This window comes from Lathamus discolor, chromosome 5, assembly GCF_037157495.1.
Source record: "Lathamus discolor isolate bLatDis1 chromosome 5, bLatDis1.hap1, whole genome shotgun sequence".
Lineage (NCBI taxonomy): Eukaryota > Metazoa > Chordata > Aves > Psittaciformes > Psittacidae > Lathamus > Lathamus discolor.
Genome location: NC_088888.1, coordinates 9342489 through 9365095, shown reverse-complemented (window position 1 = coordinate 9365095; position 22607 = coordinate 9342489). Strand labels below are relative to the sequence as shown.

The 22607-nt window shown below is 43.4% G+C and overlaps 1 long non-coding RNA gene across 2 annotated transcripts in view; it reads left to right on the top strand.

Moving 5' to 3' along the window:
• The window catches only part of LOC136014705 (uncharacterized), an 86338-nt gene that overhangs the window by 49340 nt on the left and 14391 nt on the right, over positions 1-22607 (top strand). For both annotated transcript variants that reach the window (XR_010612835.1, XR_010612834.1), the window contains exon 2: positions 22460-22561. This is a non-coding gene — a long non-coding RNA (uncharacterized LOC136014705). The remainder of the gene's footprint in view (positions 1-22459; positions 22562-22607) is intronic.

Below are 22607 nucleotides of genomic sequence, written 5' to 3'. Positions count from 1 at the left end.
GGTGCTGTGCTTCTAATGTAAAAGATGGTACCACTGCTACCCTCTTCCACCATGGACGATGCTCGGGACAGTGATGGAATCCCTTGCCTTGTGGCAGGACATTGACACCCTCTGCCAGGGTGGCAACTCCTGGTGCATTATACACTGAGCACTTTGCAAGAGCAGCAATTGTCAACCCCGGTTCATACAGCTTTCAAATGGAAGCACACCTCCAGCCATTATTTCTGCAATACAAATGTCAATTGTACTTGAGCTATTCTTCCTATTATTTATATTATTAGAAATAATATAAATCTCAACCTTCTCTCCAGGTGATCAGAAGCACATGTGCTGTGTCAGGGAAAGACTGTTCCAAGAAAGCTAATTTGGCACAACTGCCTTCTTTGTGTATGAAATATCTAACTGCATTTCAGACCTCACTGTCATTTGTCGTGCTCTTCCCTTCTCTACTCTATTCCCTCCATATATTAGGTCCTACGCAGACTACAAGCTCAAGCTTGGTGTGTGAATAAAACTTTTCACTATGCTCTTTTACAGCAGGTTTCAAATTAGATCAAGCAGTAAGCAACTTTGCTGACACTGCCCAATGTCTCGGTGAGCTTGGGTACATCCAGAAGGTTCATTCCTGCAAATACTACCTTTCTGTAAGCCCAGTAGCAAAGCATTAAGGCACGCAGACATGCAAATGTGATTTGGCATCCCTGAACCTGGCAGGAACAAGCGCACCAGCTGCATTTGCAGCATTAGAGGCAGTTGCATTGCATAGTGAGTAGATACTTTGGAGTGGTCCCATTTGAACTGATCTGGGAAAGCCACAGCTCCCTGCCTGACCCCTGGGCGAATAAAGATATCAGGGTGTTCATGGCGAGAATTGGTGTACCTTTTCAGATTTCACCACTTCTATTATGTCAATAGAAGGCCACAGCACTGCTTTTCTGGCCAGGGGACTGCCAGCAGTTCGGTGGGAGGTGATCGCGGGCTGCCAGTGTAATTACAGGGAGGGGAAATGCAGCAGCAAGTGGCCTTTCCTGCTAAAGGCTGCCGGGCTCTCAGAGGGGCTGAGGGCCGTACAGCTTAGCAGCTGCACTGCTCTGTCTGTGCAGAAAGTGGTAGCCTGCAGGACCAATTTTGGCTCATGATCAGTTCAAAAGCAGAGTCACAATGAAGTTATAAGGGAATGCAGAGGCATCCTTCAGACAGAATGGAATCAAGGTTTTGTGTGGATTTACATTCATTTGCCAGTGTCTGAATTTTCTGAATTGGAAAGTCCTATCAACCAACCTTAGCTCTTCACTTTGCATTTCAATCCCTCCTTCTCTCTGGCAGGAATGAAAACATTATTTGTAAGATTTAGGATTATAGGGGAGCTGTAATTGCCATACATATTTTCAGTTCATGTTATGGCATGGATGAAAGATCCATGTAATTTCCAGGTGGTTTTCCGCCCTCTTCTCTTTATACACTACTGGTGGTGAAACTGGTGCCACAATCCCCCACAGACCAGTTTCTCCAGCACATTGTTAGAAAGTCCTGCCCATTTTACTGTAAGGAGGTAATGGTAACTCTGTCTACATGATGCAGCTCCATCCCTTGCCGCCTGTCCTGCCCCTGAGAGCTGGCTCATCCCAGGCTAGAGGAGTTCAGCTGGAGCTGGAAAGCTGGTGCTTTCCTTCCAAACAGGGATGTGCAATAGCTGGGGTAAATGCTGGGTGATTAAGACTCTAATTAGAAATGTGGTTTGGTTGATTATGCATGTAGGAAGAAAGTTAAGTATTTTTTCTTGGAGGAATGTGGGTAGGGGCTGTACTTCGTCCGCTTCTGCTTTCAACAGCTCTGGTGCTGGATAAGCTCTGCCCCTTGCGATGTACAGTATCTGGCCTTTGAACAGAAAGTGATTTTTGGAGCTACTGGTGTGCCACATTTGACTCCATGCAATGTAGAGAAGAGCCCATGTCATCTGATACAACTGCTGCAAGCAACAGGATCCCCCGCCCTTCATCCCAGGGGGTCTCTGCCCCTCTCACAACCTCCTTCCCCTCTAACCACTGCCTGGGCTGTGACCCCTGTGACATTTGGATGTCTCTACATTTGCCTCATTTCGGGCGGGTGGGTTTGGTGGAGGCTTCCGGGCAGCTCAGCTCCTGCACACATGGGGCAGGTTTTTCTAGATCTAAGTCTGTAGGGCTGCAAGGATGGTGCTTAGGGACCTTCCAAGGGTGGGCATACACCACATTCAGCACACATACAGGACACAGGAAAAGGCTACATCACATGGCTGTGCTTTTCCAAGCCCTGCTTATAAAAGGGAACAGAAACCTCCTGGGATTCAAGGACTCTGAGGTCCCAGATGGTGCAAGAAAACCCCATCCTTCAGCTCACCTGTTAGAGGAAAATAGAGCATGAATGGCGCTATGCTGTTATTTTGGCTACCTACCCTCACATTATTTTTAACCTCTTATTGTGCTGATCTGTGCCTCTGTCCTTTATGTGAGTCCTCTGATCTTTCCTACCTCTCACATATCCCATTTCCTCCCCGAATCCATCTCATTTCCCCTTCCCTAATCCCTCCCTGCCAGCATTTGCATATGTCTGTTGCTTTCTCTTTGAAAATACTTCTAAGCATCTTCTGTTCTTCTCAGATCACATCTCCCCAAGAGAAAAACTCTATAATAAAACCCCTTTTGACAGAGTCAGGCAACAGCAACATTCATTTTTCTTTTCCAGGCTCCTGCCTGCTCTCCAATCCAAGCTGACACTTACTGGGTGTAGGTCAGACTTGGTGGCTTCTGCATGTCCCCCTAAGCTATCCAGTGGCTGTGAAATCTGGCAGGCTAGACAGCCTTTCAGCTACTTGGCCTGCACATACACCATGTGATTTGTTTGGTCTATGAGCATTAGGCTCTATCCTTATCCCTCTGCAGAGCAGAGAGTCTTCACTGGATGCTGTTGGAAAGGGTATATTGTAGATGCCATTAACTGATGTAACTGTTGTTTGACCCCATTGTGTGTGTAGTGCAAGGAAGTTCCAGGAAGCCTCCCCAAGGTGACTGGGCTGTCATGATAACAGATGGAAAGGATGGTGTCTGACTGCCTAATCATACAACAAGAAATGAGCAGTGCCATACCGCAAAACATAGCGGCATCCCATGCTGCTGTGGTGGGACGCATCTACAGAAAGAGAGGGGATACTAAATGGGAAGTAAAATAAATGTAAAGGGGATAAATATTTAAAATCCATAGGAAAGATTATCCTGAAGAACACTAATATTCACCTGGTAGGGTGGAAATGTTATCAAATGCAGCAATTGTATTTTGAGAAGAATCTGGGCCTCTTCACATAGAAACTTCTGGATAAATATTGACCTGAGGGTAGGTGAATGCTGTTCCCTGGCCATTCTTTAAGTTTCTTGATTGCTACTACAAAAAAACCTTAATCAAGTACAATCTTACAATTTTAAATAATTCTAAGTAATGTAAGAATGATTTCTGTTGGTTACTATTCAAAAGACAGTCTTTTTTCTTATGTGCTGGCCTAAAACCCCCAGTTCATCTCTGCTTGGATTTTCTAGTGTTTCCTGGGCGTTCAAACTCCAATTAACATGTCTAATGCTACACTGATGCAGCCTGACTGCTGTGTTATCGTATTCTAAACTGATTTTTTTCCTTATCCTATTCTCTTCTACCTATGAAAGTTACATGGTATCTAAGCCATCTGCATTTATACCTGTGTCTATCTGTTCTGGTATGCTTAAATATTATTCTTTGGCCTGCTTAGAGTTGAGATTAAACTATACAACCAGTCCACTTTGGACATTGTTGCAATCTATTTGAGACTCAGGTTAGTATTAGAAAGACAGTGCAGTGGTCTATCAACCTGTCACTCCTTTCAGCTGTGCTCTAATGTCCCCATATGGCACTCAAAGCCTTCCTTGTGCAGCCGCTAGGTAAACTGAATTAACACCTGAGCACTCCGAATGCTGACTGTTAAACAGAAGAAATTGTTCCTCTTAACTTGGTCAATGTGTCTTGCCTATCTCTCGTAACTGGTGTTTTGCTGTAGTGGTACCAGTTAGGCTTAGTTGGTCAGCTGTGTTAGGACTTGTGGGCTTTTGGAGATCCTTTTGCTGTAGTGGCTGTGGTTCAAATAAAGATGCTTACTTTGCGATGGATTTGTTATCCCCACGGAAAGATAACAGCTTGTGATAAAGCTAAAATTGGTGGAGTGGACTGAAATGGACAGGTAACAGACTCATCAAGGGGTATCTGGAACCAACTCCAATGGCAATAGAGATCATTCTTTGAATGGCACGGTTAGGAGGGCACATCTGTTGCTCAAGACAGAGCCTTACGATAAACTGTTAGCTTTACTGGTCTGGAAAGAGTATTTAGAGATTATACCTAGCCCTTTAGCAGTGTGTTAAGTTTGTTCAAATTAAGCCAATTAACTCAAGTGATAAAATCTGAAGTAGATGCACTCCAATAATATTCCTGACTGCTCATGAAAACGGAATGAAAAAAAAACGCTAATTATTTTAGTTCTTAGAAGTTAAGCAAAATAAATCCTACTTTATAGCTTCTTCAAACTAGATAATAGCACAAAATAAGAGCTATGGGACAGGGGACTTGATAATGAATGTCATCAGTAAAACCCAAAATAGTAGGCCAAAATCCTCCTCTCTGTATGTCAGAAGTAGTAAGTTACTTTATCAAACCTATTGGCACACAAGGGATGTGCGGAACTGAGGTGCAAGATGGGAGAAACAAAGAATCATATTCCTGAGCAAAATTAAATGCTCTGAAGTTAACCATTTATAGGTGTCAGTTTATAACCTCAGTTTCATGATCTTGATCTGAGTAATCACCAGCACAAGGGGGATGATTGAACACAACTTTCAGACCAGGGTATATGAGTGTGGTATTGCTGACAGTGACTCTTTCTTCTACTGCTGGCTGGAGCATTCAGCTCTGGCTTAGGTGATGTCACCCTATTGTCGTATTGGCTAGTTTTACTGTGGGGAAAAGAAGGACCTTTGGCTCCCTCTGAACTCAGTGGGAGGAAATTGTACCTGTGGCTTGTGTTCATATGGTTTAAGGACAGCAGTTTTGTCAGTTCTGTTCCCAGTTCTTCCTCTTTCACTGCCCTCTTTCTCCATCTTGGACTCTTTTTCTTTTTTTTTTTTTTTTTTTTTTATTATTTTAACCAGTTCTTTTGCATCAGTATAATTTTTCTTTATCACCCTCCTGCCCTCATGCCTTTTTACTTGTTCTTTGTTCTCTTCTTTTGCTCTTCTCCTTCTTTTCTTTGATTTATGGTTCTTCTTTGGTTACTGCATATACTATTTCATAGAATCATAGACTGGTTTGGGTTGGGAGGGATCTTAAAGCTCATTTGGTTCCAACCCCCCAGCCATGGTCAGGGACACCTTCCACTAGACCAGGTTGCTCAAACCCCATCCAACCTGGGTTTTTCACAACATTTCACTAACTTCATCCTCTGTAGATTATTTCTAGGTCACTTGCTCCTTTCCACCGCACATCTCTTCCTTCATGATGCTCCATCTTCTCCACAGGACAGTAATAAGCATCAGTTATCACTTCCCTCTCTTCCTCTGCGTGAGGGTCTCAGGGAAACAGAAGAAACAGGGGCCTATAAAGGAGCATGGTATCCTCCTTTTCTTTCTGATCAGTCGACCAGCTACACTGGTGGGATGGAGATGTCAGAGTGGCTGGGAGCAAGGCAGCTCGGAAATCTCTCCTCAGGACATCCCTGGACATGTCTGCTTCTCTCTATTTCTGTGTTCTTCTGTAAGCATCTGCTCTTAGCCAGTGTCAGAGCTAATAACCTGGACAGCCCTCTGGTCAGCACTAGCTGTGAGCAGGCAATAGAGCTGTTCTCTCAAGAGCACTCAGGCAAGGGCACACTGGAGGAGACCTTAGCTCTTGGTGAATCACGTTACTTCTTCCTCAGTGGCAGAAAGGGGCTCTCAAGTCAAGTTCTGATCTCCTGGGAATTTGCACAAGCATTTTCAGCCACAAACATACAGGCAAAGTGTCACATGGATGGCTGAGCCTTGCGGGTCTTTTCAGACAAGAGAGACAATTCTGCCCACAAAGAAATAATAGAGAAGGAAAAAGCAGAATGAATAGCACAGTAATCTGATTCCAAACATCTAAACTTCATTTTCCTCTGCTTGTCCTTGCTGATCACTTGCAAGACAGACTTTCCCCATCAACAGCCCTAGTCTTGGGTTGGAATGTGCTGTGTCCTGATCAGCCTTGGCTCTGTCAGCAATGGGCAGGTGACAGCAATGCTGTAGTCAGCCCTGCGGTCAGATAGAGAGGAAGATGCATGTGATGCTGCACTTTTGGGTTACTTAACTCTTTGTTAGAGCACTATAAAACACTTTGCTTCTTCATTCACACCTTCTTCTCCTGGCCTGGGAGTCACAAATGTGCCATTGGTTGCAGTGCAGCATATGTAACTGTGTCTTGTTATATTTTGAGGTGACTCCACTTGTGGGGAGGTTTTCTTGCCTGTCTTCTGATTGTGCAGAACTATGGTCATCTTCACATGCCCTCCAGCACCTGCTGATTAGCAGCACTTGAGTTTGGGCTCTGGAACTATGTGCTGAATAGAAGAAGTAGGAACTAAACTTCATTGCAAAGGGGATCTTTTCTTCCTAATGATTGTTTTAATCAGTAGATTGTGGCCAGCTATTTAGTCTAGAGACTGAAATGGCTTTCCTTCCAGAGGTAAGACAAACACTGGTACTGAAAAATAGGCTTATAGGCACTGCAGTGATAATCTGATTTTAGAACTCAGCAGTCATTATTTTCTCTACACTGAGAATGATAGACAGGTAAGAAAATAGCTTGACTGTAGCTCTCTATTCCAGCTGGCAGAAAGGATTCACTTACCTTCAACAGGAATTTCCAATAAATCTATATTTAGTACTGTTCATAGTCTATCATTTGATGAAATTACTTTCCTTCGTGAATGTGCAATAAAGTCTGGCAGTGATATATGTAAGGACATTAAATTTTCAATGGCCGTGTTATGAACAAAGGTGATCTAACAAAAAATAATATACTTTAAGGAGCAGACAGCAGGGCCCTGTCTGAGATCTCATTGACAAGGCTTAACAGTGGTAGACCTCTCTTTACATTAGTAAAATCACTCATTTATGCGGATGGATGGGAGAGGAGCTCTTTCTTCCACAGGTCTGCTTCTCCTCTCTCACACATCCATTCAAATGGATGACTTTACTAATGTAATGTATATTATTTTTTGTTAGGTGTAGTTCAGTTTAAAGCCAGAGATAGAAATTCGTTAATGAAAAAGGAGAACCAATTATGTGGGTGGCTTAGGCTGAAAAAAATATTATTACCATGCCCAGGAAAAATATTCCCCTCAGCAGACTGTGATTTCCCCTATGCCATTTCCCATTTAGGGCTGGAAAGCAAAAATTGTGCTGTTTCTCATGGAGAGGAAAATCTTCATGCTGGTAGTCAAGTCTCTGTGGGTTCCTGATGGTTATTATCTACTCCTCTGACACAGTTAAAGATCCAGCTCTATTTTTAGAGGTGAGAAAAAGGCTAGCATTTGCTTGAGGATTGTGGTTTGAAGTGATCGATGTGCTCATATGCATTTTCTTATGACTGGGTACTTTGCATATTCTCTTACTGTCCTCGCTTTACCTGCGAAAACTGACTGTCCTTGCATGGCCCTTTGCTTTTCCCTCTCTCTTTTAATTGTCTGTGTTTACTGGATTTCATTTCTGGAGGACCCCTTACAGAAAGGTTTTTTTGTACCCTAGTTAAGAGGTGCTGCCCTTTTATCACTCGACTAAGGCTGAAATCCAATTTGAGCCCTCTTGTGTGCCACTTTATTTATGGTATCATTGCAGTTTGTTTCAGAAGAGCAAACCCTCTGCTTTCAGCATACTTATCTAGCAAACACTATCACTTAGCTATGGCTGGAGTCTAATCTGATGCCTTAAATTCTAGCCTTACGTAAAGATAATGCTTTTAATGAGAAAAGTGAGACAAGAGCCTGTTCACAGTATCTGTCAGCAGGGAGCTGGAGTGAAATCAGGACAAAGTCTGAGTCTTTGTTTCCAAAGATGTTTGATTTTTGAGTTACAAAGGGTCATCAACAGCAGGACTAGGTAAATGCAAGGAGAGGAAGCGTGAGCTGATGCTGCTTTAGCTTGTACTGAGTAACTGCTGCACTGTGTGCTCATCCGATAGAAAATGTGAGGTAGTGGGCCCTCAGCTGTAGAGAAGCAAGTGGTAAAAGCATGGTCAGGGGTGGATGTTGCAGAAGTGTCGATGTGGTACAGATCTTCTCTCTAGCTTGCCAGCAGTGGCTTGGCCAAATGTGTTGCAGGTTTGCTAAAGACAAGGTAGAAGCTGAGGGGCCAGCAAAGCTACCACAAAGTGTTGGAGCATTGAGGCTCATCATCTGTGGTAGGGATTATGGGACAAATTGGTTTCCTCTTCTAGGAGACCACCACTAAAACCTTGCAGAAAAGGTGTCAGTTGAAGGAATTTGGCAACAGTTGATTAACCTGCTGATTGCCTTCCAATTGCATCTGGCATTTCTCATATGATATTTCTGCTTCGCTTTTAACGCTTCCTCTTCTATAAGGGATTCTGCCAATGCTGAATTGCTCATTGCATTAATGCAGGAGCTGGTTTGCATAGAGAAGTGTAAATTCCTGACAGGTACAGATCAGCTGCTTTTTGAGCTGTGGTAGTTTTGGCAAACTCAGAGTGGGGTATTGGTGATGTACGAAAAAAAACCAGCCCTCTCTTAAACAACCCAGTACCCAACCCAAACCTCTGAAGGGAATATAAAAGCATACTAACTTTCATAAGCTTGATGAAATTCTGTTGGTGTTCAACATTTCCTTACCATCTCTCTGTAAATGAGTGTATAAGGAAGCACCATCTTTTCAGTTTAAAAGAAGCAACATTCTGGGACAAGGTAAGGGTAATTTTAGCAGTTATAGATTTAAATATAAAATATTTAATTGATGTTAAAGCTTAGTTTTAGCTTTCTGGAATGGGTTGCCCAGGGAGGTTGTGAGTGCTCCGTCCCTGGCAGTGTTCAAGGCCAGGTTGGATGAAGCCTTGGGGGTGGGATGGTTTAGTGTGAAGTGTCCCTGCCCATGGCAGGGGGGTTGGAACTAGATGATCTGGAGGTCCTTTCCAACCCTAACTATTCTATGATTCTATAATTGGCTTTAAATAAAAGGCAAATCAAGAGACATGCTATTCCTAAAGCCCAGCTATGGGTGTGTATTCAGCAGTGTGCATCTAAAATAACAATTCTTGCATAAACTGCCCATAATGAGTAAAAACCGTTTCTGAACCTTGCTGCCTTAATCCTCACAGTAGCTTTTAGTGATACAGAGAAAAAGCAGAAGTGCCGATGACCCATAGCTCATTAAGGGCACTCAGTTTTTAAGACCTTGTGCATTCAAAATTTATATGCTTCCCAGATGCAAGGAGTTTTTGTGTCAGGTGGAGCTCTGCTCTATACTGACCCTGAGCACAGAAATCTCTGCAAAAGACAGAAACAAGTCCAAACAAGACCAGTAAGCACTTCACTCCTCACAACAAACCGCAGTGTTTTGTGGAAAATGCCCCACTCACAGCAGGGGAATGGTAAAAGTGATCAGCGAAGCAGGGCAGGAGTTGCATATACAGCCTTTCAGAAGCCCCATTTCTGGTCAAAGCACTGAGACCCTGTGGGGTCAGACCTCTCCTTGGGAGTTTCCGTGAGTTATATGGCTGTTGGTCTATATCTGTATGAGAGATAGAAATTGAACTGAAGGTGTGAAGACACAGGAAAATTCATAGCATGCCTGGATGCTCTCACTCAGGAGTTTGAAGTGGCTGTAGATCTTTGTAGTTTATGCCTCGGAGAGTTAAATTATAGTTGAATTAAAGACTCTGCTGCACAAACTCTGGTGATTCATGTTGGGAAGATTTAACGGGTTAGCAGTCTGTTCCCTCCCCTAGCTGGAGACTTCTTCCAGCAGGGTCATAACTTGGGCTGCATTCAGCCTCTCTGCAGTGCTGTGGTTATCACTCTGTCTTATTAATTGCTTGTGCAATCGATTGCAGTTTGGATTAACTCTCTAGTCGATGAACTGTGCCACCAGGAGTTAGACCTTCCATGTCTCCTGCACTCTTGCTTTGGTGATAGGAATAAGCGGGGAAGACAGGCAGGTGGAAAAGGCAGTATCCTCTGTCAGGCCAGCTAAATCTTGCAGAGCCCATGTGTTAGGGCCCTGAAGCCATCTTAGCATCTTCTTGCAGACTGAATGTGCTTTGAATTATGTGTGTTGCTCCTCCCTGGAACAGGTCTGCCTTGACCTTCCTGAGTCTGTCTGTGTGTAAATAGGCCCCTATAAGGGGCTTCAGACATGCAGGGTTACCTCAGGAATAGTCATCTGAGAGCTGAAAAGCACTTGTTATGTTGCCTGGTTTTCTTACTGAAGCCATAAGCTTGAGACTGTTGCTATAGGCAGGGATGCTGGGTGACAGAGGGGCTGTATTACCCACTTGAGGAAAAAATATGACATCTTGAGAAAGTGTAGAAGAAGCTGAGCCCCACAGAGATGTAAGTTCAGAAGTGGCTGAGCAGTGTATTGGAGGAAAGGAAATAAAAGGGAATGAGGGCATGAGTAGGCTTGTGGGTGATGATCTTGAGTGGCTCCACTGCCTGCAATGGCAGAAGAAGGGGATGCTGTGGTTGCAGACAATCCCTTTTTGTGCCTGCTCAGGTTTCCCATAGAAGGACCTGTGCTGGCCATGGCAGGAGCTCTCTGCCTCTTCTGCAGTTCAGGAACAGGAAAGCAACAGGCTGAAAAGCTAACTGTTGGTAAACTGGTCCAGTGATTAAGTGCAAACATTGTTTAAAAACGGTGCTGGGTTTAGAGTCTGATTTTTTTCTAGCTTCAGGTTATAGCCATTTGATTGTGGACACATTTGACTGCTGGGTACCTGAGATCTGCTTCAGTTCTTTCTCCTCAGAAAAGAATTTTTAGGAGCTGTCCACGTGACCCCTCAGACCTGATGGGATAAATAGCTTGAGCCCCTGCAGTTGCTTGTTAAATGTGCCTTCAAATCCCCCGGTCATTCTTGGGAATTTCTTGGAATCTTTTCTAAGTGTTCAAAGGTGTTTTGAGTGACAGATGCAGCATTTCCATCACAGATGGTAAGTCTCGTGTGCAGAGAAAATCAAAGCTCCCTGCTTCTATCAATGCTCTTTAATTATGCACCTAATGACTGCATTTGTCCAGGGCCACAGTTCTGTACGAAGAGCTCACACTGAACTGATTATCTGCAGATCTGCTCTGCTGGAGATGTTTGCTTACTGTAGAGAGCCAGGGGGTGATTTATCCCACTGCTACCTTAAAATGCAAACACTTTTTCTAGGTGGCTCTACTCAAACATGCAAGATGCCATTCTCCTCAGCCAGAAAGCCAGGCTTTCTAGCCCAGCTAATAGTCTGCAGTGACTTGCTCATGTCTTACCATGCAAAGAGGAAGAGGCTGGGTTGTGCAGGTATGACATGTACCACACTTGGCCTATGGACAAAGGAAAGAATTGAAATAGATTCGTAAGTGCCAGGGGAATGGAGGGAGACACAACACAGCAACTGGCACCACTCTCACTTGGCTCCCCACATTGCCTTTGTTAGGGGAGATAAGTTGACAACAATGCATCCCTGAGGCTGCCCACCCAGAGCTAATCTCTGCAGCTCATCCCAAGGCTGTGCAGAACCGCCTGAGGGACACCAGTCTGTGAAAGCAAAATAGCCAGCTTGCAGTTTAATTATATCAGCAGCGAGACCTGGAGGAGCAGTGCTTGGGGAGGGTAAAGCTCTCTCTGTGGGTTCTTATAATATTCATACCTGAATGAATATTTAGTCTTTCAGGTCTCTGCTGCAATTTTTGCATTGTGCTAAGGTGGCTTGCCCATAACTGCCAGATATTAGAGGTACAGCAGGTCAAATCCTGGTGGTCAAAATGCCTAACATCCTAGGGCTCTCGTGAATAGTTGTAGAATCATAGACTGGTTTGTGTTGGAAGGGTCCTTAAAACTCATCCAGTTTCAACTCCCTGCCATGGGCATGGACACCCTCCACCAGACCAGGTTGCTTCAAGCCCCATCCAACCTGGCCTTGAACACTGCCAGGGATGGGGCAGCCACAGCTTCTCTGGGCACCCTGTGCCAGCGCCTCAGCACCCTCACAGGGAAGAATTTCTTCCTGATGTCTGATCTCAGTCTCCCCTCTGTCAGGTTAAAGCCATTCCCCCTTGTGCTGTCCCTACAGGCTGTTGTCAAAAGCCCATCTCCAGATTTCTTGTAGCCCCTTTAGGCACTGGGAGCTGCTCTAAGGTCTCCCTGGAGCCTTCTCTTCTCCAGGCTGAACCAGCCCAGCTCTCTCAGCCTGTCTCCAGGGCAGAGCTGCTCCGGCACTTGCAGCATCTCCATGGCCTGCTCTGGACTTGCTCCAGCAGCTCCACATCCCTCTTGTGTTGTTGCCCCCAGAGCTGGACGCAGGAGTGTGTGTTGGGGGTCTCACCGGAGTGGAGCAGAGAGATAATCCCCTCCCTCGACCTGCTTGTGACGCTGCTGGGGATGCAGCCCCAGACATGGTTGGGTTCTGGACTCAAGCACACGCTGCCAGGTCATGGGGAGCCTCTCGTCACCCAACACCCCCAAGTCCTTCTCCTCAGGGCTGATCTCAACCTGTTCTCTGCCCAGACTGGACTTGAGCTTGGGATTGCCCCAACCCACGTACAAGACCTTGTACTTGAACTTGTCGAACTCCGTGAGGTTCGCACAGTCCCTCCTCTCCAGCTTTGTCCAAGTTCCTCTCGATCCCATTCTTTCCCTCTTCCCCTCCAGCATGTAGACCACATCGCACAGCTTGGTGTCATTGGCAAATTTGCTGAGGGTGCGCTTGATCCCACTGTCCATGTTGTTGACAAAGATGTTGAACAGATTGGGCTGGAGGCACTTCTTCTGTGTTATAGCTGAATTGCACGAACTGTAGTCTGCAAAACCAGCATGGTTAATAATTTTGGTGTAACAGGTACATATCACCATGCTATGTGGACATACAGAAGAGCTTTCTGCAGTGAACCTCCTTGGGAGGAGGAGGGAACCTCTGTGCTTTAGCATCATAGGATGTAGACTAGAGACATGAAGATACAGGAGGAAGTGCATTTAAGAAAGGTTCACACCATTAATTTTAAGTGTCTCTTAAGTGAGAGAAGGATCAGTTTATACCTGTGGGTATCAGCACACTGGGGTGGTGGCAGAGAGTGCACACAGTGGAAGGGTTTAAAGGTATGTGAGTTGCCTTGGGTCTGAGACAGCTGCCAATCTTCTGGGGAGTTAGCTGACAAAAGTGACCCCAAAGATTTAAAACCAGCATGCAAATGAGAGTGAATTAAGAGACATTGTCAGTGCACATTTGCTCTAGTCGTATTACTTAAACTCAAGGTTACAGCAATGTAAAGAACCAAGGCACTGAGGCATTTAAAGAAAAGCAGTTCTTTAACAGCCTTTCTACCAGCACAAGAAGTTCAGGCAATAAACGAGGGGAACTACGCATTCCCATTTGTGAAAAGAAGTCGGATATCATCAGGAATAGTGAGGTTGGAAGGCCAAGATAGCTGGAGTGTTCAGATACTGGCTGTAACCTCTGCAGGAACATTAAGTTGGGCAGTTGGGGTGTGTATTTTGGGTGCTTGCATTAGGCTGGGAGGAGCTCTTTTCATCAAAGATGCCATTAATATCCCAGGGTGGTATGTTTCTAAAAGGCTAAGGTCTCTTTAATGCTGATGGTCAAAGGGCTACATGCAGAATATCTGGGAGGCAGTGGTTGAATGGAGCAGAAAGAGCGAAGGCAAAAGACCTTTGCAGATCAGCGAGAGCATCCATTCATGTCCTTTAAGCAGAAGATATAAGCAGGGAATAATTCAAGTTTTGGAACATATGTATTCTTCCATTTACACCGTAATTGTAGACTTTCTAAAAACAGGGAGGTAGTTTTCTAAGAACAAAAGAAACATCTATTTTACGTAGCAGTAAGAAAAGCCTGTATTAGATATAACTGTTGGATAAGGCCACTTGGTTACTTCAGAAGACAGCAAAAAGCATTGCTGAAATGTGAATGATCCAACACAATTCCATCTCCTGATCCTAACTGAAATAGGTATGTCCAGGAATCTCTCTCCCTTGCTTCTTTTCTGGAAGGGATAATTCTCAAAAGAAGATCATAATGAGAAAAATTGAAACATCAGAATACAAACTGGGGGAGAAATCTCTTCATGAAATATTTCAAGCCCCTGCAATTCAGTAATTGCGAAAAAACAGGCTACAACTTATTGCATATTAAAAGAGAGAGCAGCAACTGTATGTGAAACCAAATACATGTATACATGTTCATGGGCATTCCCATAGATCAGATTGGAGTACGAGGATCTCAAATTTAATAGGAAATTCAGCAAATTGATGAAAGAGGTTAAAGACAGTGCTAAGCAGCCTAAACCTCTTTGTTTTAAATGGATACCTTAATTGCTGCACCCGAGGAACAGATGAAACCTTAGCATTGGCACATGGAGAGTCATAGATAAGGATGATGAATAAAATTATCAGTCTTGATCCTAAATAACTAGAATTTTTCTCGTGGTGGTGCTGTTGGAGTCACGACAGTTTAAAGATACAGGTAAAGCAGATTTCACAGGAAGTGATAAAATCTTGTATTAGACTTGTTATCAGCATGATCAAAGAAATCCATTAGTCTAAGTCTAATAAAGATATTACCTCTCCCTGAAAGCTTTGCCTCAGAATTGTTCAGTAATTGTTTGTTCTGTGGTCAGAAAACAGCAGAATAATGGTTTCGTGTCTCAGCGTAGTAAAAACTACTTTGTCTTCTGTTCTTAATCAGGGAGGATGTTAAACAGCAGCTACTGAAGTTAAACATTTTAAAGTCTCGGGACTATGGTGCTTGTATTCAGAAGCATTGAAAGGCTTGCCTTAGGAGTTTATGAACTGTTCGCACTGATTTCTAGCAAGTCTTGGAGCATGGGGGCTGAGGGATGCCAGAGTTAATATTATGCTACAATTTAAAAGGGTAGATTGAATGACACAACAAATGACAGATCAATAGATAGCAACTCTCTGGAGGAGACATCACGTACAAATAGAAGAGGATCCATAAGTAATTTTTGATTCATTAAAAATAATAGCAGAAGTATTGCTGTAGGTTTATGAATCAGTTTGCTCAGTTGAATCATGTCAACTCAGTAGATTTTGATTTCTGTAAAACAAGTGAAACCTGACCTCTTGCTGCAAATCTTGGCAATCTGCAAGTATCATGGTGGGCCCTTACTAGGTGGATCATATGCCAGTTAACGTGAGGGTGGTGAGGCACTGGAATGGGTTGCCCAGGGAAGCTGTGAATGCTCCATCCCTGGCAGTGTTCACGGCCAGGTTGGACAGAGCCTTGAGTGACATGGTTTAGTGTGAGGTGTCCCTGCCCATGGCAGGGGGTTGGAACTGGATGATCTTAAAGTCCTTTCCAACCCTAACTATTCTATGATTCTATGATTAATCCACTGAATTGCAAAATGTAACTGTGAATGGAAAACTGCTATCCAGAGGAGGGTATGTCTGTTTGCTCTCCACAAGAACTCATTCCAGGACTGGTTTAACGCTTCATCAGTTTAGGGTTCAGAAAAGAGATGATGTGCAAGTGTGGAAACATACCCTGAGCATAGTAAACCTGCAGGGCAAGCAAGCTTCTAATCAGAAGGGTCCAATCATTCACTGTGCAGACAACTTCAACTGCCATTAGACTTTTTCCTAAAAGAGAGATTAAAGTTGTTGGGTTTGTCCTTTTTTAATTTTTTTATTTACTTTTGTTAGTGTGTACCTAGTTTATCCAAGGTAAAGAGGAGAGCTCTTCATTGCGTATGTTTATCTAGAGGAGAAGATAATGTTGGTGAAAGCCATCTCTGTAATACAGCAGAGAGTAAGAACAGAGATGGGAGAGATACTCAGGATGGGCATGAATATATAATTGCATGCTTTTTTCCCCCTTTATTTATCTTTTTTTTCTTAAACAGAGAAATAATCACCCATGTAGACATGGTCATGTTGGGGTCGCTGCTTCACTTAGGCTTCTAACCATGCTCAGTTACCTCTCCAGGGGACTCAGCACAAGTGCAGCAAATCTGTAAGTTAGCTGCAGGTGATGGTGGGTGAGGTTGCCTGTGCCATGCAGACACCACTGTCAGAATTGCCTTCCTGGCCTTAAAAATCTAAGAAGTGAGGAATGTCTGACTGGTTTAAATGAGCAAAGGTTTTAGCCTGAAGAGTTGGGTGAGCTCAGTTGGGAAAACAGTGGGAATCTGCTGAAGACTTGGATTGAAGGGCAGTTGAGGATGTCCATGCGGTGAAATTGCTCTTCTGACAAAGCAGTTCATTTGTAGTGCTGTTTACACTGACAGAATCCCATTAATTGTTTTTTTTTCTCCTCCAGAATTTTAGTGTTCCTGTACAGATTTAACTTTGACATTATGGGAAAGTGGTTCTTTCTTACGAACACAAGTGCTCAGCCTGGAAGTCTCAAACCACCTTTATAATCTCCTTCCCTGCAATAAAAGTCTCTGGATGGCAAAAACTGCAGAACCCCCCTCTAGCTTTTATGAAATCAACCCTTAGGAAAAACTCGTTAAAAAGAGAAAAAGGCAGTTGGAAAAGAATGATTTTATTTGTAAGTACTTTGTGTTTTGCTATGTATTAAATTATATTTTGCTCTAATCTATTCCTATATTTGCAAGCAGAGTCTAAAAGGAGATAATGCCATGCAAAAAGCGCAGTGACCCAATGCATTTACTATTACCACATACTTGTAGAAGCCAAATGAAACAAGATTGTTTTCAAGTCCATGTAAATAAATACGTATTTTAATAACAGTTAATGTCAGTTCATAAAGGGAAGCACACTAGGAGAGTTCTTTAAGAGAATATTACACTCTGGGTACAAAATCCTTTCCTAGAAAGTGATTGAAAAGAAATATGAACTCACAAAATCCCATCTCCAACGCAGAAGAGTCTCAGTTCTATTTTGTTCTTCCTCCCTTAGGAAGGTGGAAAGGCATTATTAAGGTGTATCAATCAATTTTGGTAGCACCTTTATTGACTAATATTGTCACACTCTGTACATACTGAAGATTTTTCCGCATATTGTTTACATAGTACCTCTTACCGCTCCCTGCTTCCTCCATGTACAAGTTATCACACAAAAGTGCATGTCTTGAATAATGCATGTGAACAAGGAGCTCAGGATGCTTTGACATTATCCACCACTGGCAGAACCTGCGAGAAATGTAAAGAGAAAGTCCCCCGCACTTGGGTAATGTAACTCCGTGATGTTAGTCATAGTCAGTACTCCTCACCGCCTTTGCCTTCAAAATGTACAAGTATCTTTCAGGAGAAATGTGCTGCGTAGAGGTGCATAAAGAATAAACTAGAAGTGTAACCAGGAATTAAAAACTCTGCACTCTGTCTCAAATCTGCTGTCAGACTCTGGTTTTGGCCGGAGTTCAGTGCTGGTTGGATCTTGGGCTTCATTTCCACTCGCCACAGGCATAGAGACAAGTTATGAGTAGTTGTTCCAGAATCTCTTTAGGCTCTTACCCTCACTGCTTACTTAGCCTGAAATAGTGTGTAGTGAATCAATGCCGTCATGCAGGAGGGTGGGACTGCAAGGAAACGTGTATCTTCAGTACCAGCCTCAGACAAGTGATGAGGGTGCTGAGGCGCTGGCACAGGGTGCCCAGAGAAGCTGTGGCTGCCCCATCTCTGGCAGTGTTCAAGGCCAGGTTGGACGGGGCTTGGAGCAACCTGGTCTAGTGGAAGGTGTCCCTCCCATGGCAGGGGATTGGAACTGGATGATCTTCAGGTCATTTCTAACCCAAACCATCATCTGATTTGACAATTCTATGTAGACTCCTTCACAGTATCATTTTTTTCTATTTTTGTTAATCATAACCAGTTTTCCAATTTCCTGTCTGAATTTGTTCTTGATTCACTCATCATGCCTCTTTGATTTTGTATCAGTATTATTCCTAATTCCTATTCCTAATTCTTTCCTTGGCATGTGCTTTCAAATCCATTTATAAATAGCCATGATAATGGTGATGTCACCAAGAAAACTGTACGTTTGAAAAATGGAAGTGGGGCAGCCCACATCTTCTGGCAATGAATAGTAACTGTTGACTGACTGTGACTGTGACTGCTTCTGGAATGCACATTTTTTGGCTGGTGCTGCTGAAACACTCAAACCATCTCATAACAGATCTCTTGCAAGTTCTAAGTGAGAAGATGATATAAATGGGGCCAGAATTAGCATTTCAGAGACCTGGGCTTCTCTTAGTGCTTTCAGTGTAGTATCTGCACTAGCATATTTGAGCAGAACTAGAGTGTGTTTTGACACGCATTTCCTGACCATCCCTCCTCATTCTACTTTTGCTTCCCACTGTGGGGAATTCTTGGACCACACGGGCTTCTCAGGGCAAACTAGAGACGTGCACTGTGTGCATTCTGTCTGCGAATGTGAGTTCAGCTCTACAGGACCAGACTAGAAATGAATGCATAGCAAGGACTTATCCATGTGGGTGTTGTAAATCACACACAAATGTCGTGGACCTGTGATCTTTACACGTCCCTCCCTACAGTTCCACTCCTCCTGGGCTGTGCTACCTGATCATAGAATCATAGAATCATAGAATAGTTAGGGTTGGAAAGGACCTCAAGATCATCTAGTTCCAACCCCCCTGCCATGGGCAGGGACACCTCACACTAAACCATCCCACACAAGGCTTCATCCAACCTGGCCTTGAACACCGCCAGGGATGGAGCACTCACAACTTCCCTGGGCAACCGATTCCAGTGTCTCACCACCCTAACAGGAAAGAATTTCCTCCTTATATCCAATCTAAACTTCCCCTGTTTAAGTTTTAACCCGTTACCCCTTGTCCTGTCACTACAGTCCCTGATGAAGAGTCCCTCCCCAGCATCCCTATAGGCCCCCTTCAGATACTGGAAGGCTGCTATGAGGTCCCCATGCAGCCTTCTCTTCTCCAGGCTGAACAGCCCCAGCTTCCTCAGCCTATGTCCTGCATGACCACAGCAAGTGATTCCAAGGACCTGTCCACATGTTTGACATCTGTAAGACTGGATTAACTTGTGTTTTCTCTTGAGATCATTAGATTTACAAGCGACTTGCGCTGTGTGCTTGCAGCAGTGATCACAGCAGTTTTTATAACCTCTGCCTTTTTGTGGCACCAGAAACTTCCTATTGCTGTTAATTAGTAACTAAGCTAAGGAATTAAACAAATGCACTGACAATGAATATACTGAAATGTTTTGAAGAGCTAAAACTAATTGCTTGGTTTTAATTTATTGACTGTTCTCTGCAACAAAAGGTTTTGTTTTGATCTTTTACATTACTTTTTAAAGTGCCCACAAGGCAAGTTGGTTTTCATTTGAACTTCATACAAAATTTGGATTGATGTAAACTGATTTATAAATTGTAAGACCTAATTATATAACAGAAAACTAGATCCAAAGCATTTGATTTTTAGGTCAAATATGGCATTTTTTTTTTACTTCATCCAGGATATGCATTCTCTAGAGTTTTTCTTTGGAATTTTTCAGGTAAAATTGTAAATATTCTGGTCAGATGAAATTTCTCTGAAGTTTTCAGATCAATTCCGAACTTCGGGGGAATCTGTTATTTCCCAAGCTATCCAACAAAACACTGAAAACAGGCAAAATAAACTGAGAGTGAGATTGCTTCTAAAAGAAAAATCCTCATGTAACCTCAATATTCAGCGCAAGGCTCCTGTGCTTACACTACATCACTGGAGTGCGGCTTTGAGTCCTAGAACAGCAGTCTTTGGCGCACTAATGCATCATTAATGTGTCTGGCTTTGCCTCTGAGCTGGCAGAGCTTCTCTGCAGAGCATCTCTGCTTGAGACCATGAGATGTGCATCCTCTGGGAAGGAGGGTTTGCAGCTTAATGAAGCCCTGGCTCAGGTGAGTTGCCTCTCCTTAGGGAGCAGTCACCATAAACAGCCAGGTCTCATATGCAGATGTGTGGAATATATTCGCACACTTAAAGCATCCCTCTTTACGCTGACTTGCGCTCAGTTAACAACATTAATGAAACCTTTTGGAACAGTTTGAAAATAGTCCCAAACTAAGCAGTCTTTTTCTTCTTTCTTTCTCTGTTGTGAAGCAAAGACAAACATTGCTGAAACTTTTCCTTCTTATGATTGCAGCTTGAAATGATTAAATTTAGTAATCCCTTCTACCCAGCAGTGATTTTCCATCATAGTCAAAAGCCGTGTGATACTCAACTGGTTTCTGGTTCCTGACTAGCTCCAGCAGGATTCTCTTTGAGATACATCAGAGACCATAGATCTTCAGCAGAAATTGCAAATGCAAGAATTTAACTGCCTCCAGAGCAACAAAAATCCCTGATGTCAGAATCTCATTGATTTAAGATCATTTATAAAAGCCACGTAGCAAGGATTCTGGGCCTTTGTTTGTATGAGCCCACATGCAAGAGCTGATAGAAATAGTCTTGATGTCAGTCCCTGTTAGATATTTGGTATGCACTAGATTCTTTATTTCCTTGTGATTTTTACACCCCCAATAAGCTTAATGTAGAAAGCTCCTTAGCTCTGGAAACCACAGTTCTCCAACCTGCCTACAGGAGTGGGCACACTGATTAATTGCAGAGAAATAATTAATTAACACAAGGTTTGATGCCATAGAGTGTCTGTTCCAATAGAGACAGGCCAGTCACTTCAGATTCCAGAAGGAAAGCAATAATGTAATATGCAGCAATATTGAAGAAAGAAGGCTAATTTTTGCCTGTGACCCTGTGAAAGCTTTAGCGATGGAGGATGTGAAGTAGGATGGCCTCTATTTTCGAGGCTTCATTAATTTACAAGTTCAGTGACAGGAAGGAAATATTAAGGAATAAATCCACATATGCTAAGAGCACATGAACAAAGCACGCTTTCTGTTGCAGATATTCCTTTGCTCATTATCTAGTGAAATTCAGGCAATCCCATTGGAATGAGTTTCCAGTCCTCTATAGGAAAGGCAGCAAACTGCAGTAGTTCCATTTTGCATGCAGATTTTCCTGTTAAACAAAAACGTAAGTTAATTCCTCAGCAAATGTGTATACTCAATAACGCTGCTTCTAATAAGAAGTAAGTATTTCCCAGGGCAAAGGCTCTACCTTTATGGTCCTGGAGATGATAGCAGCAGCTCTGATGGGAGCAACCAACCCATAGAGAGCCCCTTCTTCCTCAGAGACTGACTTCTCCCTCCCGTGGTGGTGTTTTGCTGCTGCAGCAGTCTGCCTGCGCGGTTTTCTTGGACCTCATGGTTCATTATTGTGGATCTGGTATGTTTGTGGAGAAGAAACCCCAGCCCTTCCCCTGGCACCTTTCCCTTCTGGGTGTCAAAACACACCGAAGGGTTGTGTGATTTGTTTCGCGGTGTATCTCCCTTTGGGAACACATTATTACATTTAATCTAGCAGCGCGGTGGGTGTTCGGGGTTCATGCTGAGCAGAATGCTTGCATACATTCCCTCGCTGAGATTTCACACTAATATGACAGCCTTTCCAAGAATAGCTCTGGGAACATGGTGGTGGTTTGAAGCTTTGGTCTGGGGGGGGGGGGGGGGGGGCGGTTTGCTGCTGCTGTTTTAATTTGCAGACTTTTCCTATGTTTTTAAAAGAAAGCATCTCCTGTATCATTGCCCCCACGAATGAGGAGTGAACGTGTTAGGTCAGTACGTGGCACTTAAATTCCTGGTATTTTACTAGCAGTACAGCTGGCAGTTCAGAAAACGTCAATATAGGTTTTCTTATTGAAGAGGATTCAGTAGCAGTTTCTCAGTGTAATCACCAGTATCGGATATCACTAAATCCATGAAGGGTGAATCTACAGTGAGTACCATCTCGCTGCAGCCCTTTTCAAACTGTCTCTATTAAAAACGTGGAACCTGGTCGTCAACTTTTGTCCAAGGACGTGGAAAATACTTATTTCCTTGGTCTTCCCAAAGCAACTCTGAGGATCTTCCTCCCGAGCATGTGGCCCTTCTATAGGAGTTGGAAACTCACTTTAGCAGGTTTGACTCCCAGAGCACGTTTTCTTTTTATTGATATAATTAGACTTTTGTCCTATAAATGGAAAAACCTGGAAATGCATTTAAAAAACCCTTGAAAGCATTGTGTCAATCTTTACCAGTGCACACAGAGAGAAATCCCAAAGTGAGTGTGCATCTATTACAGGGCTGGAAATAAACTCGTCTATTTTTCTGCATTTCCCTCTAGGTGGAATGCTACTTTGAGAGGGAGGAGAAAGAGCAACAAAATGACATATTTGCAGCAGTATGTGACAGAAGATATATCAAGATGAATGCCTGCCTTTTTGTGGTGAGCGAATCTCTTCTGTCAGACTCCTGTAAGGGTTCGCTCATGT